We start from the raw sequence: 12,500 nt of genomic DNA, 5'->3' as shown, positions 1-12,500 counted from the left end.
TGACCCAAGGGCCACTGCAAGACAGCAACTTTACATAACAACACTAACTGCTGACAAACCGGCATTCTCAGAAAAAGGCCTCTGTGTAAGCCACAATACCCTTACAAAACACAAGATATCTGTAAGGGCTCAACTGAAATTTGAACCTGGGAGCTCTCACGGCATGAGCGAAGATCATACTCCTAGTCGACCAGACAAGGAATGTTATATGTGGCGATACTAACTGCTGACAAACTGGAATTCTTCGAAAGAAGGTTTTATGAAAGCCATATTGCCCTGTAAAACACATGACACCTGCAAGGGCTCATACGGGATTTGAACCCGGGACCTCTTGCACCCAAAGCGAGAATCATACCCCTAGACCAACGAGCCACTAAAGCTTGACATTTTCACATGGAACCAGCAGCAGCAGATGGTCAGAATTCTTTATTTAAAAATTGAGTCAGAACGTAATTTCAGAAGCTCAAGTGTTGAAGTCGGGCTTGTGCGTCAGATGGACCCGGGGCTTCTCCTGCCCAAAACAAGATTCGCAGCCCTAGAACGACAAGTTGAGTCACTTGTTTGCCTTAAAATTGCTGTTGTTTTTGTCCACTAGCTTCAGTGAGGTAAATTGATCTTATCCATTTCACAGATTTAAGCTGCATGGCAAAAACACATAACATTATGTAAGTCGTTGTTGGAGGAGGATCGTGATAGCATCAAATAGCTATGTCAGCACCTAGTATCACAACCACTCACTAATTGGTGTGATTAAAATTGGTCTCATTCATTTATTTCACTGATTTGAAGCTGTAAGGAAAGAAGGAAAAGGTTCCACCGAGATTTGAACTCGGATCACTGGATTCAAAGTCCAGAGTGCTAACCATTACACCATGGAACCAAGACCTTCCTCAGTTGACATCTAATGCTTGCACACTAGCGTTGAAACTGGCCTTTGTGAAAGCCATGATGTCCCTCAAAACCAAAGAGAGTTGCAAGGGCTCGTCTGGGATTTGAACCCCGGACCTCTCGCACCCTAAGCGAGAATCATACCCCTAGACCAACGAGCCAGTGAAAAACAGCAGCTTCACATGGCAACACTTTCGGCAGACAAACCAGCATTCTCTGAAAAAGGCCTCTGGGTGACCCACGACGCCCTTACAAAATACCAGACAACTGTAAGGGCTTACCCATTCATTTGAACCTGGGAGCTCTCGCGGCATGAGCAAGATTCATACTCCTAGACCAGCAAGCCACTAGACAATATGCAAGGAATATATTATGTGGCGATACTATCTGCTGACAAAGTGAAAGTATTCAAAAGGCATTTTTATGAAAGCTATTATGCCCTGTAAAACACAAGACAGCAGCGAGGGATCGTCCGGGATTTGGACGATTGGACTCTCGCACCCAAAGCCAGAATCATACCACTTGACCCAAGGGCCACTGCAAGACAGCAACTTTACATAACAACACTAACTGCTGACAAACCGGCATTCTCAGAAAAAGGCCTCTGTGTAAGCCACAATACCCTTACAAAACACAAGATATCTGTAAGGGCTCAACTGAAATTTGAACCTGGGAGCTCTCACGGCATGAGCGAAGATCATACTCCTAGTCGACCAGACAAGGAATGTTATATGTGGCGATACTAACTGCTGACAAACTGGAATTCTTCGAAAGAAGGTTTTATGAAAGCCATATTGCCCTGTAAAACACATGACACCTGCAAGGGCTCATACGGGATTTGAACCCGGGACCTCTTGCACCCAAAGCGAGAATCATACCCCTAGACCAACGAGCCACTAAAGCTTGACATTTTCACATGGAACCAGCAGCAGCAGATGGTCAGAATTCTTTATTTAAAAATTGAGTCAGAACGTAATTTCAGAAGCTCAAGTGTTGAAGTCGGGCTTGTGCGTCAGATGGACCCGGGGCTTCTCCTGCCCAAAACAAGATTCGCAGCCCTAGAACGACAAGTTGAGTCACTTGTTTGCCTTAAAATTGCTGTTGTTTTTGTCCACTAGCTTCAGTGAGGTAAATTGATCTTATCCATTTCACAGATTTAAGCTGCATGGCAAAAACACATAACATTATGTAAGTCGTTGTTGGAGGAGGATCGTGATAGCATCAAATAGCTATGTCAGCACCTAGTATCACAACCACTCACTAATTGGTGTGATTAAAATTGGTCTCATTCATTTATTTCACTGATTTGAAGCTGTAAGGAAAGAAGGAAAAGGTTCCACCGAGATTTGAACTCGGATCACTGGATTCAAAGTCCAGAGTGCTAACCATTACACCATGGAACCAAGACCTTCCTCAGTTGACATCTAATGCTTGCACACTAGCGTTGAAACTGGCCTTTGTGAAAGCCATGATGTCCCTCAAAACCAAAGAGAGTTGCAAGGGCTCGTCTGGGATTTGAACCCCGGACCTCTCGCACCCTAAGCGAGAATCATACCCCTAGACCAACGAGCCACTGAAAAACAGCAGCTTCACATGGCAACACTTTCGGCAGACAAACCAGCATTCTCTGAAAAAGGCCTCTGGGTGACCCACGACGCCCTTACAAAATACCAGACAACTGTAAGGGCTTACCCATTCATTTGAACCTGGGAGCTCTCGCGGCATGAGCAAGATTCATACTCCTAGACCAGCAAGCCACTAGCCAATATGCAAGGAATATATTATGTGGCGATACTATCTGCTGACAAAGTGAAAGTATTCAAAAGACATTTTTATGAAAGCTATTATGCCCTGTAAAACACAAGACAGCAGCGAGGGATCGTCCGGGATTTGGACGATTGGACTCTCGCACCCAAAGCCAGAATCATACCACTTGACCCAAGGGCCACTGCAAGACAGCAACTTTACATAACAACACTAACTGCTGACAAACCGGCATTCTCAGAAAAAGGCCTCTGTGTAAGCCACAATACCCTTACAAAACAGAAGATATCTGTAAGGGCTCAACTGAAATTTGAACCTGGGAGCTCTCACGGCATGAGCGAAGATCATACTCCTAGTCGACCAGACAAGGAATGTTATATGTGGCGATACTAACTGCTGACAAACTGGAATTCTTCGAAAGAAGGTTTTATGAAAGCCATATTGCCCTGTAAAACACATGACACCTGCAAGGGCTCATCCGGGATTTGAACCCGGGACCTCTCGCACCCAAAGCGAGAATCATACCCCTAGACCAACAAGCCACTAAAGCTTGACATTTTCACAAGGAACCAGCAGCAGCAGATGGTCAGAATTCTTTATTTAAAAATTGAGTCAGAACGTAATTTCAGAAGCTCAAGTGTTGAAGTCGGGCTTGTGCGTCAGATGGACCTGGGGCTTCTCCTGCCCAAAACAAGATTCGCAGCCCTAGAACGACAAGTTGAGTCACTTGTTTGCCTTAAAATTGCTGTTGTTTTTGTCCACTAGCTTCAGTGAGGTAAATTGATCTTATCCATTTCACAGATTTAAGCTGCATGGCAAAAACACATAACATTATGTAAGTCGTTGTTGGAGGAGGATCGTGATAGCATCAAATAGCTATGTCAGCACCTAGTATCACAACCACTCACTAATTGGTGTGATTAAAATTGGTCTCATTCATTTATTTCACTGATTTGAAGCTGTAAGGAAAGAAGGAAAAGGTTCCACCGAGATTTGAACTCGGATCACTGGATTCAAAGTCCAGAGTGCTAACCATTACACCATGGAACCAAGACCTTCCTCAGTTAACATCTAATGCTTGCACACTAGCGTTGAAACTGGCCTTTGTGAAAGCCATGATGTCCCTCAAAACCAAAGAGAGTTGCAAGGGCTCGTCTGGGATTTGAACCCCGGACCTCTCGCACCCTAAGCTAGAATCATACCCCTAGACCAACGAGCCAGTGAAAAACAGCAGCTTCACATGGCAACACTTTCGGCAGACAAACCAGCATTCTCTGAAAAAGGCCTCTGGGTGACCCACGACGCCCTTACAAAATACCAGACAACTGTAAGGGCTTACCCATTCATTTGAACCTGGGAGCTCTCACGGCATGAGCAAGATTCATACTCCTAGACCAGACAAGGAATGTTATATGTGGCGATACTAACTGCTGACAAACTGGAATTCTTCGAAAGAAGGTTTTATGAAAGCCATATTGCCCTGTAAAACACATGACACCTGCAAGGGCTCATACGGGATTTGAACCCGGGACCTCTTGCACCCAAAGCGAGAATCATACCCCTAGACCAACGAGCCACTAAAGCTTGACATTTTCACATGGAACCAGCAGCAGCAGATGGTCAGAATTCTTTATTTAAAAATTGAGTCAGAACGTAATTTCAGAAGCTCAAGTGTTGAAGTCGGGCTTGTGCGTCAGATGGACCCGGGGCTTCTCCTGCCCAAAACAAGATTCGCAGCCCTAGAACGACAAGTTGAGTCACTTGTTTGCCTTAAAATTGCTGTTGTTTTTGTCCACTAGCTTCAGTGAGGTAAATTGATCTTATCCATTTCACAGATTTAAGCTGCATGGCAAAAACACATAACATTATGTAAGTCGTTGTTGGAGGAGGATCGTGATAGCATCAAATAGCTATGTCAGCACCTAGTATCACAACTACTCACTAATTGGTGTGATTAAAATTGGTCTCATTCATTTATTTCACTGATTTGAAGCTGTAAGGAAAGAAGGAAAAGGTTCCACCGAGATTTGAACTCGGATCACTGGATTCAAAGTCCAGAGTGCTAACCATTACACCATGGAACCAAGACCTTCCTCAGTTGACATCTAATGCTTGCACACTAGCGTTGAAACTGGCCTTTGTGAAAGCCATGATGTCCCTCAAAACCAAAGAGAGTTGCAAGGGCTCGTCTGGGATTTGAACCCCGGACCTCTCGCACCCTAAGCGAGAATCATACCCCTAGACCAACGAGCCAGTGAAAAACAGCAGCTTCACATGGCAACACTTTCGGCAGACAAACCAGCATTCTCTGAAAAAGGCCTCTGGGTGACCCACGACGCCCTTACAAAATACCAGACAACTGTAAGGGCTTACCCATTCATTTGAACCTGGGAGCTCTCGCGGCATGAGCAAGATTCATACTCCTAGACCAGCAAGCCACTAGCCAATATGCAAGGAATATATTATGTGGCGATACTATCTGCTGACAAAGTGAAAGTATTCAAAAGACATTTTTATGAAAGCTATTATGCCCTGTAAAACACAAGACAGCAGCGAGGGATCGTCCGGGATTTGGACGATTGGACTCTCGCACCCAAAGCCAGAATCATACCACTTGACCCAAGGGCCACTGCAAGACAGCAACTTTACATAACAACACTAACTGCTGACAAACCGGCATTCTCAGAAAAAGGCCTCTGTGTAAGCCACAATACCCTTACAAAACAGAAGATATCTGTAAGGGCTCAACTGAAATTTGAACCTGGGAGCTCTCACGGCATGAGCGAAGATCATACTCCTAGTCGACCAGACAAGGAATGTTATATGTGGCGATACTAACTGCTGACAAACTGGAATTCTTCGAAAGAAGGTTTTATGAAAGCCATATTGCCCTGTAAAACACATGACACCTGCAAGGGCTCATCCGGGATTTGAACCCGGGACCTCTCGCACCCAAAGCGAGAATCATACCCCTAGACCAACGAGCCACTAAAGCTTGACATTTTCACAAGGAACCAGCAGCAGCAGATGGTCAGAATTCTTTATTTAAAAATTGAGTCAGAACGTAATTTCAGAAGCTCAAGTGTTGAAGTCGGGCTTGTGCGTCAGATGGACCTGGGGCTTCTCCTGCCCAAAACAAGATTCGCAGCCCTAGAACGACAAGTTGAGTCACTTGTTTGCCTTAAAATTGCTGTTGTTTTTGTCCACTAGCTTCAGTGAGGTAAATTGATCTTATCCATTTCACAGATTTAAGCTGCATGGCAAAAACACATAACATTATGTAAGTCGTTGTTGGAGGAGGATCGTGATAGCATCAAATAGCTATGTCAGCACCTAGTATCACAACCACTCACTAATTGGTGTGATTAAAATTGGTCTCATTCATTTATTTCACTGATTTGAAGCTGTAAGGAAAGAAGGAAAAGGTTCCACCGAGATTTGAACTCGGATCACTGGATTCAAAGTCCAGAGTGCTAACCATTACACCATGGAACCAAGACCTTCCTCAGTTGACATCTAATGCTTGCACACTAGCGTTGAAACTGTCCTTTGTGAAAGCCATGATGTCCCTCAAAACCAAAGAGAGTTGCAAGGGCTCGTCTGGGATTTGAACCCCGGACCTCTCGCACCCTAAGCTAGAATCATACCCCTAGACCAACGAGCCAGTGAAAAACAGCAGCTTCACATGGCAACACTTTCGGCAGACAAACCAGCATTCTCTGAAAAAGGCCTCTGGGTGACCCACGACGCCCTTACAAAATACCAGACAACTGTAAGGGCTTACCCATTCATTTGAACCTGGGAGCTCTCGCGGCATGAGCAAGATTCATACTCCTAGACCAGCAAGCCACTAGCCAATATGCAAGGAATATATTATGTGGCGATACTATCTGCTGACAAAGTGAAAGTATTCAAAAGACATTTTTATGAAAGCTATTATGCCCTGTAAAACACAAGACAGCAGCGAGGGATCGTCCGGGATTTGGACGATTGGACTCTCGCACCCAAAGCCAGAATCATACCACTTGACCCAAGGGCCACTGCAAGACAGCAACTTTACATAACAACACTAACTGCTGACAAACCGGCATTCTCAGAAAAAGGCCTCTGTGTAAGCCACAATACCCTTACAAAACACAAGATATCTGTAAGGGCTCAACTGAAATTTGAACCTGGGAGCTCTCACGGCATGAGCGAAGATCATACTCCTAGTCGACCAGACAAGGAATGTTATATGTGGCGATACTAACTGCTGACAAACTGGAATTCTTCGAAAGAAGGTTTTATGAAAGCCATATTGCCCTGTAAAACACATGACACCTGCAAGGGCTCATCCGGGATTTGAACCCGAGACCTCTCGCACCCAAAGCGAGAATCATACCCCTAGACCAACGAGCCACTAAAGCTTGACATTTTCACATGGAACCAGCAGCAGCAGATGGTCAGAATTCTTTATTTAAAAATTGAGTCAGAACGTAATTTCAGAAGCTCAAGTGTTGAAGTCGGGCTTGTGCGTCAGATGGACCCGGGGCTTCTCCTGCCCAAAACAAGAATCGCAGCCCTAGAACGACAAGTTGAGTCACCTTAAAATTGCTGTTGTTTTTGTCCACTAGCTTCAGTGAGGTAAATTGATCTTATCCATTTCACAGATTTAAGCTGCATGGCAAAAACACATAACATTATGTAAGTCGTTGTTGGAGGAGGATCGTGATAGCATCAAATAGCTATGTCAGCACCTAGTATCACAACCACTCACTAATTGGTGTGATTAAAATTGGTCTCATTCATTTATTTCACTGATTTGAAGCTGTAAGGAAAGAAGGAAAAGGTTCCACCGAGATTTGAACTCGGATCACTGGATTCAAAGTCCAGAGTGCTAACCATTACACCATGGAACCAAGACCTTCCTCAGTTGACATCTAATGCTTGCACACTAGCGTTGAAACTGGCCTTTGTGAAAGCCATGATGTCCCTCAAAACCAAAGAGAGTTGCAAGGGCTCGTCCGGGATTTGAACCCGGGACCTCTCGCACCCTAAGCGAGAATCATACCCCTAGACCAACGAGCCAGTGAAAAACAGCAGCTTCACATGGCAACACTTTCGGCAGACAAACCAGCATTCTCTGAAAAAGGCCTCTGGGTGACCCACGACGCCCTTACAAAATACCAGACAACTGTAAGGGCTTACCCATTCATTTGAACATGGGAGCTCTCGCGGCATGAGCAAGATTCATACTCCTAGACCAGCAAGCCACTAGCCAATATGCAAGGAATATATTATGTGGCGATACTATCTGCTGACAAAGTGAAAGTATTCAAAAGACATTTTTATGAAAGCTATTATGCCCTGTAAAACACAAGACAGCAGCGAGGGATCGTCCGGGATTTGGACGATTGGACTCTCGCACCCAAAGCCAGAATCATACCACTTGACCCAAGGGCCACTGCAAGACAGCAACTTTACATAACAACACTAACTGCTGACAAACCGGCATTCTCAGAAAAAGGCTTCTGTGTAAGCCACAATACCCTTACAAAACACAAGATATCTGTAAGGGCTCAACTGAAATTTGAACCTGGGAGCTCTCACGGCATGAGCGAAGATCATACTCCTAGTCCACCAGACAAGGAATGTTATATGTGGCGATACTAACTGCTGACAAACTGGAATTCTTCGAAAGAAGGTTTTATGAAAGCCATATTGCCCTGTAAAACACATGACACCTGCAAGGGCTCGTCCGGGATTTGAACCCGGGACCTCTCGCACCCAAAGCGAGAATCATACCCCTAGACCAACGAGCCACTAAAGCTTGACATTTTCACATGGAACCAGCAGCAGCAGATGGTCAGAATTCTTTATTTAAAAATTGAGTCAGAACGTAATTTCAGAAGCTCAAGTGTTGAAGTCGGGCTTGTGCGTCAGATGGACCCGGGGCTTCTCCTGCCCAAAACAAGATTCACAGCCCTAGAACGACAAGTTGAGTCACTTGTTTGCCTTAAAATTGCTGTTGTTTTTGTCCACTAGCTTCAGTGAGGTAAATTGATCTTATCCATTTCACAGATTTAAGCTGCATGGCAAAAACACATAACATTATGTAAGTCGTTGTTGGAGGAGGATCGTGATAGCATCAAATAGCTATGTCAGCACCTAGTATCACAACCACTCACTAATTGGTGTGATTAAAATTGGTCTCATTCATTTATTTCACTGATTTGAAGCTGTAAGGAAAGAAGGAAAAGGTTCCACCGAGATTTGAACTCGGATCACTGGATTCAAAGTCCAGAGTGCTAACCATTACACCATGGAACCAAGACCTTCCTCAGTTGACATCTAATGCTTGCACACTAGCGTTGAAACTGTCCTTTGTGAAAGCCATGATGTCCCTCAAAACCAAAGAGAGTTGCAAGGGCTCATCCAGGATTTGAACCCAGGGCCTCTCGCACCCTAAGCGAGAATCATACCCCTAGACCAACGAGCCACTGAAAAACAGCAGCTTCACATGGCAACACTTTCGGCAGACAAACCAGCATTCTCTGAAAAAGGCCTCTGAGTGACCCACGACGCCCTTACAAAATACCAGACAACTGTAAGGGCTTACCCATTCATTTGAACCTGGGAGCTCTCGCGGCATGAGCAAGATTCATACTCCTAGACCAGCAAGCCACTAGCCAATATGCAAGGAATATATTATGTGGCGATACTATCTGCTGACAAAGTGAAAGTATTCAAAAGACATTTTTATGAAAGCTATTATGCCCTGTAAAACACAAGACAGCAGCGAGGGATCGTCCGGGATTTGGACGATTGGACTCTCGCACCCAAAGCCAGAATCATACCACTTGACCCAAGGGCCACTGCAAGACAGCAACTTTACATAACAACACTAACTGCTGACAAACCGGCATTCTCAGAAAAAGGCCTCTGTGTAAGCCACAATACCCTTACAAAACAGAAGATATCTGTAAGGGCTCAACTGAAATTTGAACCTGGGAGCTCTCACGGCATAAGCGAAGATCATACTCCTAGTCGACCAGACAAGGAATGTTATATGTGGCGATACTAACTGCTGACAAACTGGAATTCTTCGAAAGAAGGTTTTATGAAAGCCATATTGCCCTGTAAAACACATGACACCTGCAAGGGCTCGTCCGGGATTTGAACCCGGGACCTCTCGCACCCAAAGCGAGAATCATACCCCTAGACCAACGAGCCACTAAGGCTTGACATTTTCACATGGAACCAGCAGCAGCAGATGGTCAGAATTCTTTATTTAAAAATTGAGTCAGAACGTAATTTCAGAAGCTCAAGTGTTGAAGTCGGGCTTGTGCGTCAGATGGACCCGGGGCTTCTCCTGCCCAAAACAAGATTCGCAGCCCTAGAACGACAAGTTGAGTCACTTGTTTGCCTTAAAATTGCTGTTGTTTTTGTCCACTAGCTTCAGTGAGGTAAATTGATCTTATCCATTTCACAGATTTAAGCTGCATGGCAAAAACACATAACATTATGTAAGTCGTTGTTGGAGGAGGATCGTGATAGCATCAAATAGCTATGTCAGCACCTAGTATCACAACCACTCACTAATTGGTGTGATTAAAATTGGTCTCATTCATTTATTTCACTGATTTGAAGCTGTAAGGAAAGAAGGAAAAGGTTCCACCGAGATTTGAACTCGGATCACTGGATTCAAAGCCCAGAGTGCTAACCATTACACCATGGAACCAAGACCTTCCTCAGTTGACATCTAATGCTTGCACACTAGCGTTGAAACTGGCCTTTGTGAAAGGCATGATGTCCCTCAAAACCAAAGAGAGTTGCAAGGGCTCGTCCGGGATTTGAACCCGGGACCTCTCGCACCCTAAGCGAGAATCATACCCCTAGACCAACGAGCCAGTGAAAAACAGCAGCTTCACATGGCAACACTTTCAGCAGACAAACCAGCATTCTCTGAAAAAGGCCTCTGTGTGACCAACGACGCCCTTACAAAATACCAGACAACTGTAAGGGCTTACCCATTCATTTGAACCTGGGAGCTCTCGCGGCATGAGCAAGATTCATACTCCTAGACCAGCAAGCCACTAGCCAATATGCAAGGAATATATTATGTGGCGATACTATGTGCTGACAAAGTGAAAGTATTCAAAGGACATTTTTATGAAAGCTATTATGCCCTGTAAAACACAAGACAGCAGCGAGGGATCGTCCGGGATTTGGACGATTGGACTCTCGCACCCAAAGCCAGAATCATACCACTTGACCCAAGGGCCACTGCAAGACAGCAACTTTACATAACAACACTAACTGCTGACAAACCGGCATTCTCAGAAAAAGGCCTCTGTGTAAGCCACAATACCCTTACAAAACACAAGATATCTGTAAGGGCTCAACTGAAATTTGAACCTGGGAGCTCTCACGGCATGAGCGAAGATCATACTCCTAGTCCACCAGACAAGGAATGTTATATGTGGCGATACTAACTGCTGACAAACTAGAGTTCTTCGAAAGAAGGTTTTATGAAATACATATTGCCCTGTAAAACACATGACACCTGCAAGGGCTCGTCCGGGATTTGAACCCGGGACCTCTCGCACCCAAAGCGAGAATCATACCCCTAGACCAACGAGCCACTAAAGCTTGACATTTTCACATGGAACCAGCAGCAGCAGATGGTCAGAATTCTTTATTTAAAAATTGAGTCAGAACGTAATTTCAGAAGCTCAAGTGTTGAAGTCGGGCTTGTGCGTCAGATGGACCCGGGGCTTCTCCTGCCCAAAACAAGATTCGCAGCCCTAGAACGACAAATTGAGTCACTTGTTTGCCTTAAAATTGCTGTTGTTTTTGTCCACTAGCTTCAGTGAGGTAAATTGATCTTATCCATTTCACAGATTTAAGCTGCATGGCAAAAACACATAACATTATGTAAGTCGTTGTTGGAGGAGGATCGTGATAGCATCAAATAGCTATGTCAGCACCTAGTATCACAACCACTCACTAATTGGTGTGATTAAAATTGGTCTCATTCATTTATTTCACTGATTTGAAGCTGTAAGGAAAGAAGGAAAAGGTTCCACCGAGATTTGAACTCGGATCACTGGATTCAAAGTCCAGAGTGCTAACCATTACACCATGGAACCAAGACCTTCCTCAGTTGACATCTAATGCTTGCACACTAGCGTTGAAACTGGCCTTTGTGAAAGCCATGATGTCCCTCAAAACCAAAGAGAGTTGCAAGGGCTCGTCTGGGATTTGAACCCCGGACCTCTCGCACCCTAAGCGAGAATCATACCCCTAGACCAACGAGCCAGTGAAAAACAGCAGCTTCACATGGCAACAGTTTCGGCAGACAAACCAGCATTCTCTGAAAAAGGCCTCTGGGTGACCCACGACGCCCTTACAAAATACCAGACAACTGTAAGGGCTTACCCATTCATTTGAACCTGGGAGCTCTCGCGGCATGAGCAAGATTCATACTCCTAGACCAGCAAGCCACTAGCCAATATGCAAGGAATATATTATGTGGCGATACTATCTGCTGACAAAGTGAAAGTATTCAGAAGACATTTTTATGAAAGCTATTATGCCCTGTAAAACACATGACACCTGCAAGGGCTCATCCGGGATTTGAACCCGGGACCTCTCGCACCCAAAGCGAGAATCATACCCCTAGACCAACGAGCCACTAAAGCTTGACATTTTCACATGGAACCAGCAGCAGCAGATGGTCAGAATTCTTTATTTAAAAATTGAGTCAGAACGTAATTTCAGAAGCTCAAGTGTTGAAGTCGGGCTTGTGCGTCAGATGGACCCGGGGCTTCTCCTGCCCAAAACAAGATTCGCAGCCCTAGAACGAC

At 44.8% G+C, this 12,500-nt stretch overlaps 18 non-coding genes across 18 annotated transcripts; all 18 read right to left on the bottom strand.

Moving 5' to 3' along the window:
• Positions 1 to 808: 808 nt before the first annotated feature.
• On the bottom strand, positions 809 to 880 carry trnaq-uug (transfer RNA glutamine (anticodon UUG)). The gene has a single exon. It is a non-coding gene; the product is annotated as a tRNA-Gln (tRNA).
• A 1,339-nt stretch (positions 881 to 2,219) lies between these two features.
• On the bottom strand, positions 2,220 to 2,291 carry trnaq-uug (transfer RNA glutamine (anticodon UUG)). Its single transcript has one exon. It is a non-coding gene; the product is annotated as a tRNA-Gln (tRNA).
• An 831-nt stretch (positions 2,292 to 3,122) lies between these two features.
• Positions 3,123 to 3,194, bottom strand: trnap-ugg (transfer RNA proline (anticodon UGG)). The gene has a single exon. It is a non-coding gene; the product is annotated as a tRNA-Pro (tRNA).
• A 436-nt stretch (positions 3,195 to 3,630) lies between these two features.
• On the bottom strand, positions 3,631 to 3,702 carry trnaq-uug (transfer RNA glutamine (anticodon UUG)). The gene has a single exon. It is a non-coding gene; the product is annotated as a tRNA-Gln (tRNA).
• Positions 3,703 to 4,664: 962 nt separating this feature from the next.
• trnaq-uug (transfer RNA glutamine (anticodon UUG)) lies at positions 4,665 to 4,736 on the bottom strand. Its single transcript has one exon. It is a non-coding gene; the product is annotated as a tRNA-Gln (tRNA).
• An 831-nt stretch (positions 4,737 to 5,567) lies between these two features.
• trnap-ugg (transfer RNA proline (anticodon UGG)) lies at positions 5,568 to 5,639 on the bottom strand. Its single transcript has one exon. It is a non-coding gene; the product is annotated as a tRNA-Pro (tRNA).
• A 436-nt stretch (positions 5,640 to 6,075) lies between these two features.
• On the bottom strand, positions 6,076 to 6,147 carry trnaq-uug (transfer RNA glutamine (anticodon UUG)). The gene has a single exon. It is a non-coding gene; the product is annotated as a tRNA-Gln (tRNA).
• An 831-nt stretch (positions 6,148 to 6,978) lies between these two features.
• trnap-ugg (transfer RNA proline (anticodon UGG)) lies at positions 6,979 to 7,050 on the bottom strand. The gene has a single exon. It is a non-coding gene; the product is annotated as a tRNA-Pro (tRNA).
• A 428-nt stretch (positions 7,051 to 7,478) lies between these two features.
• trnaq-uug (transfer RNA glutamine (anticodon UUG)) lies at positions 7,479 to 7,550 on the bottom strand. Its single transcript has one exon. It is a non-coding gene; the product is annotated as a tRNA-Gln (tRNA).
• Positions 7,551 to 7,647: 97 nt separating this feature from the next.
• trnap-agg (transfer RNA proline (anticodon AGG)) lies at positions 7,648 to 7,719 on the bottom strand. Its single transcript has one exon. It is a non-coding gene; the product is annotated as a tRNA-Pro (tRNA).
• Positions 7,720 to 8,381: 662 nt separating this feature from the next.
• Positions 8,382 to 8,453, bottom strand: trnap-ugg (transfer RNA proline (anticodon UGG)). Its single transcript has one exon. It is a non-coding gene; the product is annotated as a tRNA-Pro (tRNA).
• A 436-nt stretch (positions 8,454 to 8,889) lies between these two features.
• trnaq-uug (transfer RNA glutamine (anticodon UUG)) lies at positions 8,890 to 8,961 on the bottom strand. Its single transcript has one exon. It is a non-coding gene; the product is annotated as a tRNA-Gln (tRNA).
• Positions 8,962 to 9,792: 831 nt separating this feature from the next.
• On the bottom strand, positions 9,793 to 9,864 carry trnap-ugg (transfer RNA proline (anticodon UGG)). The gene has a single exon. It is a non-coding gene; the product is annotated as a tRNA-Pro (tRNA).
• Positions 9,865 to 10,300: 436 nt separating this feature from the next.
• Positions 10,301 to 10,372, bottom strand: trnaq-uug (transfer RNA glutamine (anticodon UUG)). The gene has a single exon. It is a non-coding gene; the product is annotated as a tRNA-Gln (tRNA).
• Positions 10,373 to 10,469: 97 nt separating this feature from the next.
• trnap-agg (transfer RNA proline (anticodon AGG)) lies at positions 10,470 to 10,541 on the bottom strand. The gene has a single exon. It is a non-coding gene; the product is annotated as a tRNA-Pro (tRNA).
• A 662-nt stretch (positions 10,542 to 11,203) lies between these two features.
• On the bottom strand, positions 11,204 to 11,275 carry trnap-ugg (transfer RNA proline (anticodon UGG)). Its single transcript has one exon. It is a non-coding gene; the product is annotated as a tRNA-Pro (tRNA).
• A 436-nt stretch (positions 11,276 to 11,711) lies between these two features.
• Positions 11,712 to 11,783, bottom strand: trnaq-uug (transfer RNA glutamine (anticodon UUG)). The gene has a single exon. It is a non-coding gene; the product is annotated as a tRNA-Gln (tRNA).
• Positions 11,784 to 12,255: 472 nt separating this feature from the next.
• On the bottom strand, positions 12,256 to 12,327 carry trnap-ugg (transfer RNA proline (anticodon UGG)). Its single transcript has one exon. It is a non-coding gene; the product is annotated as a tRNA-Pro (tRNA).
• Between the last annotated feature and the right edge of the window lie 173 nt (positions 12,328 to 12,500).

The sequence above is a fragment of the Danio rerio genome, chromosome 13, assembly GCF_049306965.1.
Source record: "Danio rerio strain Tuebingen ecotype United States chromosome 13, GRCz12tu, whole genome shotgun sequence".
NCBI classification, from domain to species: Eukaryota; Metazoa; Chordata; class Actinopteri; order Cypriniformes; family Danionidae; genus Danio; species Danio rerio.
This window is presented reverse-complemented; position numbering and strand designations above follow the sequence as displayed.